Raw genomic sequence first — 21265 nt, forward strand, 5'->3', positions numbered from 1 at the left:
ACAGTGGATTTATAAATGCGTTTTCCATTAAATCCTTGTTAAAACTATGTCATTTCATAGGAAAATATATGCTGCTTTAGTAATATGAATATGTTATTCTGGATTTATGAAAGTTAATGTGTTTTATTATGCATTTTACTAATCTGTTAGTGGTCAGTGTATAAAATGATAGCAGATGCTTTTGATTTTTAAATAGCTTATTGATATGTATGCATGTATATATGCAGAAGACATATTAATCATTTTATGACATGAAAAAGCCTCATATAGGATACAATGGGTAAAAATGCACTTTAAATTGGTATTGGTGAGTTCATGTTTGCTTATCTAGTTTTGATAACCTTCTATTTACCATACTGTGCTATTTTCTTTTTAATTTGACTGCATATGTTATATGCTCCATACTGAAATAACTTGTATCTTCTGATGTATTTAATGGATTATGGAATAGTGCACTTTAGGTCATGTCTATGCATAGATTTTGCATGTATGAAAGAGTTTTGCAATGACTGTACCAATTCATGACTTAAAAAAACAATAAAAATGATTAAAACATTAATTTTTGTGTAATAGCTTATTTCTGAAATGGTGGCATTCCTTGCATAGCAATGAGAAGACTTTATCGAAACAATTCTATCTTGTCATTTTTCCCTGTGGACTGCCAAATGCTTCAGTGGGTACCTGTTTATACTATTGTGAGTTGATAAATCTGCTAAAAGCTACACCTGGCTGATGTATGATAAGTATTCATATTGTGTGTATCAGCAATGCCATCAAATTCTGCTACAGCACAAATAAGTGTCTGTGCTATTGGTTGTTACTATGCAGGAATGCCTCATAGTTTTGTTAGAGCAGCTGGGGTGAGAGTAAATGTCTTTTAGATCAAGGACAGACATACATCAAAATTCATTAACAGCTACACAAAGTGTAGCTATCATGTTGGCAGTGTGCCCCGAACATATTAGCGCGGTATTTGGTATGTGCAACTTGGAGAGCCGACAAACACAGACAAACAGCAGAATATACTGGCAACATAAAAAGTCAAAGCACATGCTAATTAACCAATCCAATATGGTGGAGCTATTCAGGATGCTATAAAGTAATTGTGTACACTCAGTATTGGCTTTTGCCCTGTACAGCAAACCTCTTTGGAGTACATCATGATTACACTTAGAAAAAAACATGGTAGAGGTTGTTGCTGCTATTATTATATGTATGTGCAACAGGCTTTAAATCAGGGTGCTGCTGCCAGGCCTTGGACAAGAAGAAGGGTATTTACATACCATTTAACTTATCATGGACTGCATGACATAGAAACTGCTGAGAGCTACAGGGTAGACAGTGAAACACTAGAGGAAGTATGCAACCTCTGCCTCCCCCACCTCAAGCCCCAGGGAAATTGCAGAGAACCCATCCCAGTGGAAACTAAGGTATGTTTAGTATTATATATACTATCTACTTGTACATGCCAGAAACCATAGATGATATACTGGGGGAGTCATAGGCATCAGGCTCAGGAATATTACATCAGTTTTTAAATGCAGTGTTACCACATGCAAGGGAGCATATCTGTTTCCCACACACGCCACAGAGGACAGCAAGAACCTTGCAGGAATTCTATGCAATAGCACACTTCCCTGAATTGCAGGGGATCATAGATTGCACGCACATGGAAATAAAATTCCCAGCTGAGGAACAGGGAAAGAAGTACATCAACAGAAAGGTTTCCACTCTATAAACTGTCAGGTTGTCTGTACTGCCCAAAGGATCGTCCACGATGTCTGTACAGGTAACCTAGGCAGTTTCCACAATTAACACATATGGCACACTTGTGAGCTGCACACCAGATTTGCTATGGGTGACATTCCTCAAGGGCATCTGGTGAGGGATGCAGGTTACATACTAGAGCCCTAGCACATGACACCCATGAGAAACCCACGGAAATCTACTATCAAGGTTAAAATGAGGCCCATGCACAAACTAATAATATCATAGAATGTGTGTTTGGATTGCTTAAATCAAGGTTCTGCTGTCTAGATACATCAGGAGGTGTAGTGCAATATGATCTAGGCACCTCTACCAAAATATTTACAGTCTGTGCCATGTTACCCAAGATAATTCTCAGAAAACAGCTTCAGCAAGGACATCAAGGGACAGCACCACAGTTTCAGGGACCACAGGCAGGGCCAGTAACAGCAGCATATACAGATGAGCAGTCCAACAGTGAACCACCAGCTACAGATGCTGCTGGCTGGCAGACAGATGTGTGCACAGTATATCCTGTCTCTGCCTTGGAGGCAAAGGATAGCACACACAATCACTACCTAAATCAAAGCCTAAGACCCCATGCACATACAAATAAGAACTTAATGCCTGCCAGACTCCACAACCTTTACTTAATCATGTAATGGCTGTGTTCTGATAGCATCCGACAGGGACAGCCTCTAAGAACACAATTTCTACCTGCAGTAATGACCAAGATAAGTGTGTGGAATCTGTTAAGAAAAAAAAAAGTTATATAACTGATTACTCTCATATGTAAATATGTATATGCCCCTAAGCAGAACATTTGTCTGAGGTGCACAGTTATATTAGTAACACCTCCTATATCAGACTTTTGCAATGTACAGTTACATATTATTTATTTATTTATTTAACATTTGTTTACTGGGAAAGTCTGACTTGGAATGAAGCCAATTTTCAGTGGAGGCCCAGGGAGAAACGCTCCAGACGCATGTCTTTGTGACATGGGAGGAAAATGGAGAACCTGGAGGAAACCCACATGAATGCAGGGAGGACATTCAGACTCTGCACAGGAGGCACCCTGGCCGAAAATCGAACTGGAGAACCTCTTGCTGTGAGGTGACAATGTTACCGCTGCACCTCTGCGCCATCCATACTAGAACCAATACTGTGCATCAAGCATTTCAATTGACCACCTTCTGTAAAACATAGAAGCGGTCAGTTATACCCTCATTTTTACAACTATACCAAGAAGCAAGACTGAAGTATCAACTGCTTCCACTGATTTAATGACAATGCTAACTGAAATAGAATGGGGTTAAACAATTATAGAAGCAATCATTCACAAATCAGTAGAAAGATGCAAGATTGAGAATAAGCAAGCATTAGCTATCCACTGTGTGCATCGGACATAGATGCAACTCTAAGTAACAAAGACATGTGGAAAGGGCAGAGCATAGTCATCATTATTTGCACGGGGAGGGGGGGGGAGTATGAGGGCAATCTGACACCAATGAAATGAATGAGTAAAAAACACATGTATCTATCAGACTATACACTGTTCAGGGCCAGTAACAACAGATGTATAGCACTCAACAGTACTGTTTAGATAGCTTGCATGTATATGGGGTGGTATGGGCAAGTGATTTTTTTTTTCAATATGTGTGTGTGTGTGTGTGTGTGTGTGTGTGTCTGCATGAACACAATGAAGCATTATGTTAGCACAACATCCTGGCATCTTGGGCAGGTGTGAGTCATGCATGATACAGTAGACAGTTCAGCATCATCCCCCCAGCAGTGAAAACCACCTCTGCCAGGAGGTGCATTTCTACTTCCACTGTCCTGGGTAGAAGTCAGGTGCTACCTGAACATAAATGATGGCTGTTGATGAGCTATCCTTATGACTACATCCAGGACTACGACTCCCGTGGCCAACCAAATTAGGGTGTGGAGACCACAATTACTGATGGACAAGTGGATGTAGTGCCACTATGAGAACTTGCACAGCTATGTCTGCTAACACCAGAAGATATAACGGCTCTCCAGCCATGTGGATGCCTACCCTCACCCAACAGATGTTACATCACAGACACTGCCCAATCCAGTGTGTCATTCATCCTGTCCAAGTAGTTACCCACATGGTTCAGGGAGACATGCATGTCAGAATGCGTGACATTCAGTAGTTGTACTATCTATTCCAAGACCTTGGTGGAACATGCATATGTGTCCACTAGAGCCCTACTCAAACATCTGTTGGCACCTAATAACATACCAGCTTCAGAAGTAGAGTGAACAGCAGACCTCCTCCAAGCACCCCTACCAACCCTCCTGTGGGGCACCACATCCTCATGATAGCTATGAGGAGAATCTACCAACTCTGCAACATGAGTAATCACACTACCCTGATCAACTGTGTCACCCTCAACCTGTCCTTATATCAGAGGTCTCAATGTTATATTTGTGTGTAGGCATACTGACTGTGTCCAAAATAATGATGTGGGCGTCACAACCTCAGTGTCAGACTGACCTTCTGTACCCTCAGACTATGCCTCTTCAGTGCCACCATCATTATCAGAGGCTACTGCTACTCTGATGTCAGGTGGTAGGAGTTTCACAATGCCACTACCAAGATCACCCATGATAACAAAAAATAAACACAACAAACAGGGAAATAGAGAATGAAACTGATTGCATATTTTTCTTATATGAAAGGTATGTTAAACTCTAAAAGATGCTAAAGCAGCACAAATTTTAATTTAACCTTATACTTGAATCTACCTTATATACAGTATAACAATAACCAAATGTGTGTTTATCATGTGCAAGTGGGCAGGCAGCCTGCAATACAGATGTCCCTGTATACGAGGAATGGAAAGGAAAGAAGGCTGATAAGTAGAATGGAAATGAAAGAAGAAAAAGAGATTAATACCCTTCACATGTATAGATTAAACATTTTCTCTCACAAAAATGTAGGGGACAACTAATTCTTCCCAACACATTCCTCTATTTCTCTGTGACTTACACGGTTGCTTTCTGTATATCAGACATCTAAGATATAAGCATATAAAGATATAACAATGACGCTTCCATTTTGCAAACATGGTAGGTCTGCTTGAGACACTCCCATGCCCTCTGACAGCACTGATGTCTTCAACCACCTGCTACCATATCCTGTCTTGGTCAGATTGGTCACCTCTACCTCTCCCTAAGAGAAAAACTCCTTGACAATGTAAGGCCTGATGATGACCTCATTTTCTGCATCAATTTATAGTGGCTTGCAGGGTACAGATTTATTCTTGGGTGGCATAACCCTGAATGAGATATAACAGAAAACCGACACATAATTAAATATATAGTACACAGGATGGCTGCAAACCCAGTTATGTGTGAATGCATGCATCTGTCATGCATGCAGCAATATAAAAGTTAATGCTCCCTATAATAGCCCCCCAAAAAATTCTAAATCAAATATCAACACCAATCTATAACAGTTCTGTAATGCAGATAACATAAGTTTAACTGTGTAATACATCACAGCATTAACAATAAAAGTTGACAATGTAGTGTTAGAAATGTAAGACTATATGTGTCATCTTCACTGCTGTGGAGGACAGTCAGGTAGAAATCCACATATGTAAAACATTTTTCTTTCTGCTAACACAGGTAAAAATGTCAGACCTTCCTACAAATGTATAATACACTTTTTTGCAATAACTGTGCAAACAACAATTAAATACAACCTGACAAAATAGGCCATTAAGCCTTCTGTAGCATACCTTTTGTAATGCAGACATGGCTATAGGTTCATAGGTTCATAGGTAGGTACTAGGCTATCGGCCCAAGGGCCTACATAATCCTAGCCAACAAGGTTCCCTGGCTTATGCCACCCAAGAAAGTTATTTTCCTGTGCCACTGTCAAGCAGAGACACAGAAGTGATCTCCGGGGTGTATTTCCTATTTCCCATTCACTCATCAAGATTTTTCATGAAGAGTGCTAATGAAGAACTTTGCTTGACATAGATGGGTAGCCTGTTCCAGAGTATGGGAAGTCTCTGGGATAGGAATTTATCCCTCCAGCATGTCCTGTTTATTGTGGTGACAAGGTTTAGGTCCCTAGAGCGTGTAGCTCAGAGGGATTGGGATTTCTTTAGGCGTGGCATATCCAACAGCTCTGGGTTTGACATAGCTTTATATGTTAGGCAGAGATCACCTCTGAGTAGACGATATGCTACGGAGTAAAGCTGGAGTTGTTTGAGGCGGTCAGTGTAGGGCATTTGTTTGAGTCCAGTAATCCTCTTTGTGAGGTACTTCTGTGGCCTTTCCAGCTGCTGCAGATGTCTTGTGAGGTACATTCCAAAAGGGGCATTGTACTCTGTAGTGGGTGTAATGAGTGTTGAATAGAGGGGAACGATGACCTCTTTTTTCCTGGATGAGAACCCTTTTATGATGAGGTGTGCCACGTAGAAGGACTTCCTGACTACTGTGGCAATGTGACTATCAAAGGAGAGACTACTGTCCACCTGGGTCTCAAGGTCTCTTATTACACATTTGGTGTTAAGTAGATTGCTGCCTATGTGGTAGTTCATGGGTACAGAGTTTTTACCAAAGGGGATGAGACTGCACTTTTTGGCATTGAGCTTGAGGCCATGGCTCTGACACCAGGCATCTGTCTCAGAGAAGCCCTTTTGTAGGATGTTCACATCATTTGGGGACTTGACTATGGATCCTAGTTTGCAGTCATCTGTGAACTTCATTAGCCAGAGGCCTTCTGTGTTAACCTGTACTTCAGAGAAGTAGATACCAAACAGGAGTGGTCCCAGGACAGAACCCTGTGGTACTCCACTTGTCACTGGTTTGACGTCAGATTTGGAGTCTGCAACTTTTACAGTGTGGGTTCTGTCAGTGAGCCAGTTGGCAACCCATCTTGTGACATAGGGATTTATGCATAGTTTATTGAGTTTAACTATAATTCCAGAATGGAGGATGGTGTCGAAAGCCTTGGCGAGGTCAAGATAGGCTGTGTGAACCACCTTATCCTCATCTACGGCTTTGGTTACTGCCTCAAAGAAGTCAATCAGGTTCAGGAGGCATGATCTGCCTTTCACAAACCCAAACTGGATGGGATCCAGAGTTTGGACGTTACCAATGTCTTTGTTTATGAGTTCCATGATGATACGTTCCATAGCTTTGCAGACCAGGCTCGTCAGGCTAATAGGTCTACAGTTCCCGGGATCAGTGGTGGCTCCCCTTTTGTGGAGTGGGATAACTGTTGCTGTGCGCCATTCAGTGGGCACAAAGCCTGACGCGAGGCTATTATTGAACATGGTGCTTAAGTGGGGAGCCAGCTCATTCTGAAGTTCGTGTAAAACGCAGCCTGGGATGTTGTCCGATCCCATGGATGCTGTGTTTTTGGCTTTAGAGAGTGCAGCTTTCACCTGCGTAGTTGTGATTACAGGGACTCTGCATTCTTCCTGTATAGATATGGGCCCTTTAGGGGGTTGGGGGGTAAAGTTAGCACTGAACCTATCTGCCAGGATGTTGGCAATATCAGTTGGTTCTGTAATTTTCGTGTCTTTGTGCTGTAACTCAGAGCAGATCTGGGTGTTGCCATTGAGATTCTTGACATAACTATAGAATGCTTTGTGGTTGTCCTTGGAATTAGTGGCAATTTTATTTTCATAGCTAGCTATGGAGGATCTTATAAGGGATCTCAGCTTCTTACTGAGGCTGACCAGGGAGGTCCTCCACTCATGGGATTTTACTCTCTTTTGCAACAGTTTCTTCCTTCTGTTGTACAGTTTGTTTATGGCAGGGGACCACCAGATTGGCTTCCTTTTTTTGGAGGATAGCGTCTTGGTTCTGTTTGGGATGGCACAATCCATGCACTCATGTAAGTGCTTATAGAGTGCATTTGTGTAGGATTCAGCAGTTGTAACTGTATTGTCCATCTGCATGGGTGTCATGAAGTTCACTACTTCTGTCTTAAGAAGCATGAAGTTGGCTTTGGAGAAATTTTTTACTGTGGTTTCCTGAATGGGGGGTGGGGGTGGGATGTGGATATCAAGGATGATTAGCTTATGGTCGGATCAGACCAACGAGGAGTTGACTTCATGTGTGGAACACCAGTCACTCATGTTGGTAATGACTAGGTCTAGGATATTGTTGCCCCTGGTGGGGGTGGGGATAAGTTGATCTAGGGCATTGGAGTTTATGAATTCCAAAAAGCGTTGCACTAAGGAGTTGGTACATGAGTAGTTTTCCCAGTTAATAGTGGGGTAGTTGAAGTTGCCCATTATTAGGGTGTTTGGTTAAACCCTAATATTCTCCAGTACATCAAGAAAAGATGAGTGGGAATCCTGGGGCATAGTGGGGGATCTGTAGCAAGCTACAATTTGGATTACAGTTTTGCCAAGAGTTAGTTGCACTTGGATAACCTCGGATGCATTATGCTGAGCAACTAGCCTGGAGGTGTGGATAGACTTAATGAATATGGACACCCCCCCCCACCTTTGGTGTTTCGGTCCAGGTTACATGGCCGAAAAGTGTGGTATGAGTTATAGCCTGGTAGTGCAGGGGTGCTCTCTGGAGCCTTGAACCAGGTCTCAGTCACTGCACAGATATCAATGTTCTCCATTTTAAGGAGTGCCTCGAGTGAGTGCATTTTGAAATTTAGACTTCTAGCATTGAGTAGCATTACCCTCAGTTTTTGCTTGCCTGTTCCTGTTATGGTGGTGAATTTGTTACTTGAACCCTGCCTAAAAAAGGCACTATAGGGGCAGCAAGAGCCTTAGCCAGTATCTGGAATCCCAGGGGCGACAGGTGCAGGCCATCTGTGGCAAAGCATCATGGTCTGTTGACCATGTCATCCCAAGCCGACAGATACTGGATCCCCTTAGAATGACACCAGAAGCTTAGCCAATTGTTGAAGTCAATCATTTTGTCCTTGTACTGCGGTATCATTCTGGGTGATGGCAGAATGCTACTCAGGGCTAGGGTCATACCTAACTGGGCTAGAAAGACAAAGAATAAACATTAAGATAAAAAATATGCTTTGAGTGGCCAGTGCAATTCACCTTTTAATGGTACACTAAAAGCATTATGTAAGAAACTGCAGCATACCTTGACAATAAAGCATGTAGAAATGAGATTATTCTCCAAAAGTTATTTTTATTTAGCAGTATCAAGCTCACTGGACCCAACCAGTCTCCCCAGTACAATACAAAGGCATTAGCTACATGATTACCTTTATACAGTACAGACTCATCCCTGTAAGGACCATGAGTATGCAAATGAGGTGTTACATCATTAGCATTCCTGAATACCACAATCTGCAATAAGTGTAGGGAATGTAAATGTGGTATAAGGACATACACAACTGCATGAACATGCCCTAGCTCTGCAAGGATGAGCACTGAGAAATGTTACCTGCTAATGGCTTGCAGGTGCCTATGATTAATTTGACTGCAGGAACAATCAGGGTTTCACAGTCTCACCTCTCTGAAAGTACATTGACTAATTCTTAACATTCAAATACTGGCTTCAATTGCCCCTAACTAAGAAAATTTGTTCATAGTCAAGGGAGTAATTTAAGCATTGATACAGATAACATAAACAATAAAATAGAGATAGAATTGTTATGAAGGAAGCATGGATAAGGGAATGAGGCACCATAAAGAAAGAGAGAAATACACCTGCAGTGTTTTCAGTCTTTGTTTAATATTGTATGAGGACATGGGTATCCTAACTTTGGCAGTATCATAATCATCCAGATGTTTACTGTCAAATGAGAAAGGACAACTTTCATAATTTTTTTCTGTTGAACTTTCAATGTGAATTGATACAATGTCACATTATCAGTACATTAAACATCTTTTCACCTTGCAAATACATGTCTCCGTCTGTAGTAAATATGGGAAATGCTCTTTAATGATTGTTCTTACTACCGCCGTTTGAGGATTCAAATCCATACCGGTTCCTGTTGCAAGATAACAAAGTTGATTAAACATCAGACATATACATTCCCCCCCCCCCCACTTATCATTTGCATGCCATTTGGCATTGCACTTCATTGACTGGCAGTGGTCATTAGCAGTGAATGACATTTCACTGCCCAAAGTGAAAACTGACAAATTTTATTTTGATTGCCATCAATAGAGGAATTAAGACTGGAATTGTTGTGCTTTCCTCAGCAGTCTGGAGAGTACTGAGTGAAGAAATTCAAGCTGTCACACTGTTATCTCTGTACAATAATAAGCAAATGTTTTGAGCTTTGAAAAACAGTACAGGTGATACAGGGTTCAAAACCTGTTCACAGATAATTTTACTGAGGGAGGTCATACTAAATCTTGACACACATTTTGGTATATGAATGTGTTGTTGTGGGAAACACAAAGTCAGTACTGACTAAAAGTGTGAGAGATAGCCAAGTGATTTGAAATTATGTCAATAGTAATTGTGCATGTTGTGTGAACAATGAAAGCATTTCTTCTGCTCCTTGTGTCCTTATCCATTCCCATTACATTAGCCTGATATGCTGAGACATACATGACAGTACTGATGTGGCAAGGAGATGTGAGAAGGCTGAATTTATCAATGTAATGCAATAGTAGCTCTTCTGATTGCTAGATATACACCGCTATTCATTTCATGTTTCTTCAAGTTATTATTCAAAAAAAGTTGTGTTAATGTTTCTAATAAACATAAATGTAATAAATAAAAACTACTCTGTAACTATACTATGTAGGTAACCATTTTGTTATATTTGTGCTACTGCTATAGTGAATTTTATTTAGTTACTGTTAAGTGAATGCTTATGTCTATACTACTATATTAATCATTTTGTTTAATTTTGTTCATATGTAAACTGCTTTGTCTTGTGGAGCTTTTCTTCCAAGGCCTCCACTGAAAATGGGTTTTTATGGCCCAGTTGGACTACCCCAGTAAACAACTGTCAAATAAATAAATAAATAACTAAATACATAAATAAATATTGCCTTCTGCATTTGCATGCCACTTTGCAGCATGAAATAAATGTTCATGTCTTAAGAAAAAAAGTGAAAAATTTAGTTTAGTCTGCCTTACATCGTGCAAACCAGCCCAGTGGCACTGTACAGCATTCAGCACTCTGGACAGTACTCACTTAAAAAATACACCTGTCAGGTAACTTTCCTTGTGGCACAAAGTTTAAGTGTAATGAGATTAGAGGAAAAGTACAGTTGGTGCATGGTTTGAATCAACTTAAATTACAATCTTAAAGAGGGTAGTCTGAATACATATTTAATCACATTTTGTGTTACCATTGTGTTGTTGTTTAATAATCAAATATTGTGGGTATTGCTAATAACATGTGAGCTATTGTGTGTTCACTTTCATATTATCTCTCATTAACTACATGTCTGATAATATGTTCTACAATATAAATTTCCATTGCTGCAATGAGATGTGAGAAGGATGAATGTGTCACTTGAATGCACTTCTTGCTCTGCTCATCACTATATATATATATATATATATATATATATATATATATATATATATATATACTCATTTATAGTATTTAAATTACTGACAGCTTTTCTCTCTGTCATATATTTTCTTCTAATGCCTTTTTCATTTGCTATTCACTCAGCAGTGAGCAAAAATTGTTTATTGCTTAAGGAATAAAGTGAAAAATTTAGTTTAGCCTGCCTTATGTAGAGGAAATATGCCTGGTGTATGGTGCACAGGCCTCTGCACCTTGAATATTACTTACTGCAGAGAATGCACCTGGCAGATGCCTAATTCTGTGGCATAAGGGATAAATAAAGTGAATTGAGTAAAATAAATCAATGGAGGCATTGTTTGAATCCTGTGATGAGATCACATTGCACTTATTCTCTATATATGTAATGCATTTTTTTAATTGTTTTAATCTGCATTTCCTCTCCACTTGGCAGGATGCAAACACAGTTCACTACGTAAGGAAAAAAGTGAAAATTTTAGTTTAGGCTGCCTTATGCAGAGCAAGCACATCTGGCAACAGTGTACTTTCCTCAGCACTCTGGACAGTACTGAGTGGAGAAATTCCACTTGTCACTTACCTGTCTCTGTGGCACAAGTTGGAAGTACAGTGTATTTAGGTAAAAAATATAGCTGATTAATGGTTCAAATCCAGCTCAAAGATACTTTTACAAAGGATGTGAGAATCCCATTTCTCACATTTTGGAAAGGAATGTAACACTAAAGAAAAATGATAATGCTAAACATGTTTCTTTCAAGCAATGTATCAGCAATGCTTGCATAAGTAAACCTTTCTGTTTAGCATATATCATTAATGTTTCACATATATCCTCATGCTAACTTGTGTCCAAATTTCTAAACATGACAATGATGACATTTAATATAAAATTTGCTTGCATATTTATCATCGGCACTATACTTTTGTTATATTCATCATGACTCATCACAGATCCCAACGATTTGTTTAGGGGGAGTTATGTCTTGTGAAGTATGTATGTCACATACCTTAACCTGTATCACTGAGCTCATTCGACTGCATCCATCTGAAATATATATACAAACAGAAATAGTTACTTTTACATAAAAATGTATTCCCAGGACTAATTAAAATTACAGATATACAGGCCTCTCTGAAGTGCATCTCCATTCATTCTGAAATTAGTATATGTCTAATCTCCATGCTGGAAAGGTAGCTCTCCTGTAGGAATGCCAATCAATAAGCTAAACTTTAATTTTTGCATGATTTATCCCATAGGTTCAATTTTCAGATGGTACAACAATATTTTAATATTGTGTAAGCCCTGACATCACAATATGTCACAATTCATCCTCTTTCTCCTTCCAAACTTCAAGGAGTAAAAGCCATGCCATTAAATTTTCTATTGTTGTACATTGGAACCTGTGTCAATAGGTTAAGCATCACACACAGCAAAACTCAATGCCATGTTTCACACCTTTACTGTTAGTGATGTTAGTAATGCCAATGTGTCTGCCAAGGAGTCCATCTGCTTTCAATTTTGCAAATGCAGTTGGCTAGGGTGTGTGGCTTTGCATACAACCAGTGACCCACAGAGTCTGAATTGGGCACCAATTCAGACATATTTTGTTAGCTTGACTTTTGCAGAAATAGCTGGTGAGGGAGAGAATGGTGCTAAACGTAGAGCATAAAAGTATGGTGCTGAGGAATCCAGGATATTTGTGGTACTCTTTGTGAAGTTCTACAGTTGTAGGCTGCTGCAGGGTGATTATACTGGGCTCTCAGTATAAGGCTGAGGCTTGGAGTAGCTCACCCAAGACTGCTTCCAGTGCAACTGGCATTCCACACACTTGGGAACAATGTCATCACCACTATAGTGACCTCAAGAAGCACAAGCATGATCTTCTAAGCTGATGGGAGCCTAAATTTAGGATTGCAAGCACGTCTCAGTTGTGTAAGTATACTGACCATAACTTGTCCATGATAATGCATTAATGATTTAGCCAGCTAATGGAGGTACTCATAATGTTTTCATATATATTTATTTTTGTACTGTACAGCTGCAGAGAAAATAGCTGCAAACCATGAGGCACACCAGAGGAGATTAACTCACCTCAGAAAGGCATGGGGTAAGTATGATTCGGGTACAAATTCAAGCCAGAAATTTCTTTCCCTTCCCTCAATTACTAGCAGCTTGAGCAGGCATACTTGAACCTTCGTCTCAAGCATGCATGCCTTCCCAAATAATTCTTGCTGAGAACACCAGATTAAACATGTGTGGAGTTCAATACCCAGAAGCAGTAACTACTTTTTATTTGTGGATAAATATTCATAAAATATTAACATGAGTATTATGCCAGACACAATTCAGCTATGGTACTTGCATTATTACATTTCAGTGCATGTATCCTATTTGTCATAGTGAAGTAAAGGCTGGTTTATCTTATGACACATTAATACCTTTCCATCATACATGGATGTGGCAAAGGTGTACAATAGTAAATGTTTTGGTATTGTCAAACAAAGTTTATTGAAAAATGCAGTAATGTGGCATGTCATGTATCTAATTATATCTTTTTTGTCTCCCCTCACCCTATCACTCTCTCATTTTTTGGGGAGGTTATAATTTATTAACATTCTACTGCTTGCATACCATGCTGCTGAAAAATAAATGACCAACAGCACAGAGAGGTAGACTGACCAATTTGGCTTGGCCCACCATACCTCCACAGATGACAGCACAGACACCCAGCACTTCTGGTTCACAATCCATCAGTGTTGCCTCTGCAACCCCCTGCACCACCTGCTCTAACTGTGTCAGGTAGCTCTGCCTCGGCTGCTGGTGCAGTGGTGCCCTGAAGGAGCAGTACCATTTGAGGTAGCAATTTTGTCACTTGGCACTAGCTGACAAGGCTGGTGGAGGATATCATGGAGTGGGGCCTTGGTGCATGTATTAACAGGGTTGAAAAGGTCCTGCATTGGATTGCAAAGATGATGCCACTTCCGGCACTGACCCAGGGAACTGCTTCAGGTGACAGTTATAACAGTTCTGAGGGTGAGGACTAGACTCTCACTGTTCTCAAGTAGGGCAAGGGTGCACCTCTGATGTTCCCTACTAACCCCCAGTCATAGTGTCCCCCAACCTTTTGTCTCTATTGCCATCCCTGTCTGTCTTGTATGTCCTCTATGTCTATGCATGCTTCCACACTTATCCTACCTACCTGACCCTCTCATTCCTAAGCACCTTTTCCAACATTTCACTCTCTCACAAAAACTAAAAAAAATGAGCACCTGCCCCACAAAAAAAAGGTCCATACATAGCTCTCCACCTCATCTATGCGACACACTTAATTTGGTCCAGTTGGCTATACAAAATTATTCGGTTGTTGTCACCCATCACTGATGTGGTGACTCTCCAAAGACAAGAAATTATGTGTACAAATGTATATTTATGTTGTGAATAAGAGAATAGCTATGGTTCTCTCCCATGACCCTCCTACAAATTCCTGTATTCTTTCCCCTGTGTCATACCCTCTGCTTATCAACCCCATTTTCACCACTGTCTTATCCACCCCTTTTTCACATATTTAATCTAGTCAAAAAAATAGATTCACAGACAGCACACATGGCTGGAAATGTCCTATTGAAGAGCCTTCACTTTATGTCCTTGGCATTTGTGTGGAGCTTGGCATAGCACAGCAATGCTGAGTGACAGTGAATGCTGTTTACCTTCTTATTGCAAAAGCTGATGATTTCAATTTAATCTGCAGTGGTCTGATTACTTTCATACAAATTTGCTTAAATCAACTGCACTGTGAGAATACAGAGTAAAAGCAGACTAAAGGTAGTACTGTGAAACAGTTAATGTAACAGCTCTTTGTAGCCTGATATTTTTTCATGGTGTCATGGGTTCAATTTCAGCTGTAGGTCAATGCAATAATTCATATTTCATATTGCTTTCATATATTTCACTGCAAACATCTGTATTTCTCTCTACACACAACATTTCCTTGGCATAACATTTGAATAGTGCAGCAAGACATCATTTGCCAAAATATTGCAGCACCAACAGGAAAAGTTATGAAGCCAACCTTATCCTGTGCATGTCTTTAAGTTTGTATCACTTTCCCATCCCTTATTTCTTCCTATAGCAATAACTTTATTATACAGAGCACGACAGATTAATGATGATTTAATACGCAAGAGTAACACACCATGCAAATGTTCCTACATGTCCCCAAAACATATTGTTTCTCTCTGTTTCTGCATCTGTCTCTCTCTCTCTCTGTTCACACCTTCTGCTTCAGTAAGTTGTCACTGTACTTCAGTTGTATTAAATGTCATGAAACAGTAATCCCTTTGTGGCATGATGACTCTCAAGGGTTCTAATCCAGCCATTATCTAAATGTTACTGAATGTTTTTGTACACTATTTGATGTCTACCTCTTGGCTAAATATTGTTATGATCTATCATTATCCTTTTTCTATCTTACACTACTTTATCCCTCCCTCCATCTCACCCTGTCAGTTTATCTTTTCCCTTTTGTATCATTATTCTTCCACCTCTGGATTTACACAATGTCTGGCACCAGGCAACAAATGCAACTAAGACTAAATGCAAGTACACAGCTTATGGCAGTATCTTGTGATTTGATTATCTTTGGCCACCTTACTCTGTTGCACTTCACACCGCTGTGCTTAGCTATGTATATTAAGTTAAATGTACTTAGCAACAAGCTGAAGACTTGATGTGCAGATGACAGTGGTCAATAGGGTAATGAAGATGCACACATACATTCACGTTTGCTGAAATCTGCTGTTAAATGTGAACTATCAGAAGTATGACTTCTTACATGGTGTGCTTAGATACGAGTAATATTCGGGTATCAATGTTTTTCTTGCAATGCTCTAAAGATGTGAATCCAGATGGATGAAAAATTGTTTCAGAATTTTTTGTTTGACTCATGTGGCTGCACATGATGGCTACACATAAACTTAACACATCATTATCCTGCTGCTATCTTAACATGCCTGCTCCCCATTGTGAAGTCTGTACTCTTATTCCAATTCTAAGTTCTACCCTTTAAGATATAATTATTCATGCGCTAATACTTTGCCATCAGCAGCACAATTCAGTTTGGCGGCTCTGCACTGAAAGAGTAACTTTAAAAAAACACATAATTATTGTATGAGGTTGAACAATGTATGTCTCCATTAATGTTATCAACACCTTACCTTGATTTCAGAATGATGTTGACTCAATTAATTCAGTTGTTTAATGTATGTCTGCTGTACAGTGTTTACAGTTGTAACTGTGTTACAAGTTTGGTTAAACTATTCTCACATAATCTGTCAATTTTATTCTGTAGTGCACTGTCCTGTATATGACTTGCATGTTTATACTGGCAATGCATATAATGCAAGTACGAGACAATACAAATATGCAAGCATCCCAACATGAAGTTGCAGGAAAGTTTGACTGATAATCCACTGGTTTACAATAGTGAATATTTATGGCTTCCCAGAATGTGAAACACGTCAATGTCCCTTACAGTAATGCAATGTACACTAAGAACAGTATCTACATTTTAGTAGAGAAATATGTAATTAAACAGGACAATCATAGTAATATACATTGTTCTGTGCACACGTATGCATTTGTTGCACAACCTGTGATACACAGTACCATCTGTTCCAAATAGTGGATTGTCAAGAAGTATAAATGTCTGTTTCACATCTTTTAAGTTAGGCTTCTCCGGTTGCACTTGCAGCTAATAAAGTGCTCTCTAGATTGTATAACTAGATAGGTAGGATGTTCAATGCTCAGCATAGGAAACTTGCGTGAGTGTGTGTAACACTTGGTGCTGTATCTCCTTCCCCTGAGAAAAATACATTTAACTCTTCACACAGCTCCCTTATCCCGCTTTTTACTGTAACATCCTCTCTGAAACACACTGACGGGGTTATCCTGACAAAAGTGCACTCTCTCCTGTTAAGAGTCAGACTTCTTATGTGGCACTGGTGACTAACGCAGTACCCTCTAGATTGTGCAACTAGATAGGTAGACGGTTCAGTGCTCAGCATGGCAAACTTGTGCATGCGACACTTGATGCTGTATCCACTTTCCCTGAAAAAAATGCATTCAACTCTTCACACAGCTCCCTTATCCCACTTTTTATTGAAACATCCTCTCCAAAACACATTGATAAGATCATCCTGACAAAAGTTCACTCTATCCCCTTAACAGTCAGACATCTCCTGTGGCACTTCTGTTTCTTAACACTATTCTCTAGAATTTGTGAACAAGTAGTTAGGAAGTTCAAATATAGAAAGGCTTAAATTCTAGAAGTGTGTGCAACTGTAAATGAATTCAGTGTTGTTTTATACACATTTGCAGTGGCAACTCTTACAGTTCTATATGGCTGTAAAAGTAATTTTACCAGACACATCTCCGTGGCAATGCGTTAGTGATACTATCCATTCATAGATGCTGTATGGCTCACTTGTACTCAGTGTTCTGCTGTAGCACTGGCTTCTGATTATGTGCTGTACAGATGGTGTAATTATATAGGTAGGTGGTTCATGTCCGTGCTTGCTTAAATATTGTAACTGTGATTTCTGTCACATACAGATGGCCACCTCACAACTGCCTGCATGTACACTTCTACTTAATGAGATGGATTTACAGTGGCACAGTGTTACGTTAACAAGTCCCAGCATCCCCAGGGTGAAAAAAGACTTTTCGACCTTTGGACCACACAATGATAATGTAATGCTACAAGAACTGCATTAGCTCACAGCTGGAGTGTATATTCTCCTGTGTGGTGTGACTTTGATGGTGTGCTTTGTACATTGTGCAACAATGTATGTAAGATGCTTGAGGCCAGCTGTGAGAGTGTCCTAGACCCTCATACTGTGTATATCACTCTTCAAATACATATATGATGGTAGCTGTACAGTGTGATTGTGCACTTCAACCACTTCTAGCATAAACATCGAGCTAATGAACAGTGGTGCTGTCATCCATTTAACTATGCACTGTCTCAGTTGTACCTCAACATGTTGTGTGACACGTGATTGAGGCACTAATCTGTAGCTTGTGATCTTAGGTAGTTAGTTCACATCCAGCCATTACTGCTCTGATCATGTTGTGTCACTCTTATTGTGACTGTACATGTCACTAACACTGTTGGCCAAAACATTTGCTGTGTACATGTATAGATTTTAATTCCTCTTAAAAAAGGCTCTGATAATTTCTCACATAGTAATGCTTTTATTCAGAATAATGATGACATGTGATTACGTTTTTCTTATATAATGTATGCAGTGAGCATTATCATCTGGTATAAAGGAATGAGACAATATTCTCTACGTTGTTGCCTTAGTACAGCAATTACAGCCACACACATCCTTTGCAGAAATAACATGATGTAAGGCCTTGAGATAACAGCATATCTCACTACTGTAGTGACACTTCTACTGTGGCGCATACATCCTGTGAAATATCATTTATTTTCTGTTGTCAAATGCTCAGGTGTTCAACATCCACATTCAGTGCCTGTTAGCATTGTTGGGCCTTATACTGTAATGCATGAATGACATCCACCACAGTTATAATGTGTCTATTTACATAAGGAGAAGCCTCCACCATCCATTTTATCTCAAAGAGATTGCATACAACACATACATCTGATGTAATAGGATAGCATTGATGGAGTGTCACAGCTGAGTTAAGACTTCTGCTGTGGTGCTTGTGGTTCATCCACATGTCATTAGCTGGTAGAGTAACATAGCTTGCTGTTGAATTCCTGAAAGGGTGACATTATATGAATGTACTGACATTACATAAACACAATTATACCTTATTATTCTTATCCATTTTTATGTTGGACAATGATATATCATCACATGTTGTGTTATGTCTGCATGGCAGCACAATTGTTATTTGGGGCATGTTGTGATGTGAATGCTCCTGCAGCATGTGCATTGAGTACTGGCTTATATAGCATGCCTACACAGATAGACTGTAGTTCAGTTCAGGGACAGTGTGTGTGCACGATATGATAGAAGCAGCTTCCTTGTTAAAGAAGCTCATAGTTGTGTGGACAGTAACATGTGTAGCTCTTTTCCAGCATTCTGACTAAATCTGATTGTTCATATTATATTCATAATTCCTTTCTTAATGTACACATTCACTTGTTATTTGTGACAGCCTCTGATGTGGCATGTGTATTCAATACAGAGGTATGTCGATGACCTAGTATAATAGGCAGGGGTTTGAATCTGGTAACATGTAACACTTGTCTGTCAGACAACTTTGTTAGACAGCAGTGGCCTATACACAGACAACAGCTATGGCACAGTCATAGGGCTGCAATTTTCAGGCCTTGTCCTACAAGGTAGAAAATCCATACCTCTTATGATACTAAAGTGACATCAGCCCTTCAAGAGAGTTCTTCATGACATAACTGATATGCGTAGTTCTGTGGTGTCCATGATTGTTATGCATCTCTTTGATATCCATTCTAGTGTGTTTCGAAATGACATGATGCAAATGTTTATTATACCATTCATTGCTCAGAGGCATTACCCATTCCCAAAAGAATCATGCTCTGTATTGCATGTCTTAATCCAGACATTTTTTATTACTGCTGTTTTCATCACAGTATACACCATAATGGCCGATGAGGGCTTCTGTAAATGTCTCTTACTATATGGCATGCAGCCAGACCACTGGGAATTGTGATTGGTCCTGTGTTACAACACTTTCTTGTGTGTTGGTGCTGTTGAATTTATGTTATGTTACTTTTCAGAAATTCCATTTGTGCATGCCCAGTAATATGATGTTTGAGATGCTTGCAAATTAACAATTTGTGTATTTATTTATTTTACATTTGTTTACTGGGAAAGTCTGACTGGGTAGTTGCCCATTTTCAACAGAGGTCTGGGGAGAAAAGCTCCACATACAACAACATTTGACAAAAAGCTCCACATACAACAACAGTTGACATAAATATTGTATAAAAATGTACAATGGTAAGTACAAAAGAGTTTACATCAAATACAATATATATCAAGTAGATAACAGTTAACTGAAAATAACATAAGAACATGATATAATAAAAAAGAAAAATTAAGGCACAATTCTTGGTAGGCAATATATGGCTAAAGTTTTCAACTATACATAGAATGAGAACATAAAAGTGACAAGGAAGATACAAGAGTTGATGAGTCATTATGTACTGAAAGGGGTGGTAGAACAAAAGCTATTTTTAACCTGGACTGTTGCATGAGCAGAACCATGTATTAAATAGGTGAGTTTTGAGTAGTTTTTTAAAGAGAGTTAAGTTGGTTGTGGATCTTATATTTTGAGGGAGTGTATTCCAGATTTTGGCTACATGACTAGAATAAGAGAGTCACCTGCATTGTTAATAGCTTTGTTTACCTTTAATAGTGACTTATTAGTGGAGTATAAAACTTGTGATTGGCATATGGCTCTAGTATGTTTTAGAGTGCCGATGTTTTGTCTGGATAGTGGATACATTTCTGAGCCATTATTAGTTGATTGTAGGATAAGAGGTGAGGACATTTTAACCAGGAGAGTTGTTTTAGAGCTTGACAATGATGTGATCTGTGGGTAGAGTCTGTGGCAAATTGTGCACTTTTATTGGAACATGCTTCCAATTTCCCTAGGTCTGTTTTCTTAAGGTTAGTGAATATAGGTGAGGCATAGAGGAGTGTAGAGAGGAGGTGTGTTCTTGCAATGGCTATCTTAGTACTATTGGTTAAGTATTGTTTGTTTATGTACAGGCTTCCTAATTTTCTGTGTACCTATTTAATTGTTTGAGATATGTGAAGATCAAAGAGCATATTATTATCAATAACAATACCTAGAAGCTTTGTCTGGGTTACTGGTGTAATGACTGTATTATTGGATGCAGTAATGGTGAAGGTGGAGGGAAGTGAGAGTCTAGTATGTTTGAAGATCATAAGTTTGGTTTTGTTAGGATTAAGTATCAGTAGTGAGTCTGATAACCATGTTTCAAT

Source organism: Protopterus annectens, chromosome 7.part0 (genome assembly GCF_019279795.1).
Source record: "Protopterus annectens isolate FY-2018-M chromosome 7.part0, PAN1.0, whole genome shotgun sequence".
NCBI lineage: Eukaryota > Metazoa > Chordata > Ceratodontiformes > Protopteridae > Protopterus > Protopterus annectens.